This window comes from Buceros rhinoceros, unplaced genomic scaffold, assembly GCF_000710305.1.
Source record: "Buceros rhinoceros silvestris isolate BGI_N320 unplaced genomic scaffold, ASM71030v1 scaffold33472, whole genome shotgun sequence".
Lineage (NCBI taxonomy): Eukaryota > Metazoa > Chordata > Aves > Bucerotiformes > Bucerotidae > Buceros > Buceros rhinoceros.
In genome coordinates this window covers 13686-14036 of record NW_010401217.1, presented here as the reverse complement: position 1 = coordinate 14036, position 351 = coordinate 13686, and positions in this window count along the sequence as shown.

Sequence of the window (351 nt, the reverse complement as noted above, 5' to 3'; positions counted from 1 at the left end):
GCTGCAAATGGATGCAACTTTCCGCAGGCAAGCGGCCGGTGGTCAGTGGAGATTTGGTAGATACGCACTCCCGCTAGGAGCTGAGAACGGTGCACTTTTTCAAGAAGGGTCGATGGCAACTGGCTGGTTTTGGCATGTCTTCACGCTTCCACCTTGGTGCCCCTGAACTCTGAAGCTGCCCTTTGGGAAGCGCCTTGCCCTGACGCCTAAGAAAACCAAAACCAACCGAAGCAAACCCCTGATTCCCTCTGAGGCGGTGAACCCCGGCACCTCCTGCTTCTGCACACTTGTCCCCCCGCCAAAGGTCTGCCGCTTCCTGCTTTAAATTCCAACGGGCTGAACCTTTTTGCT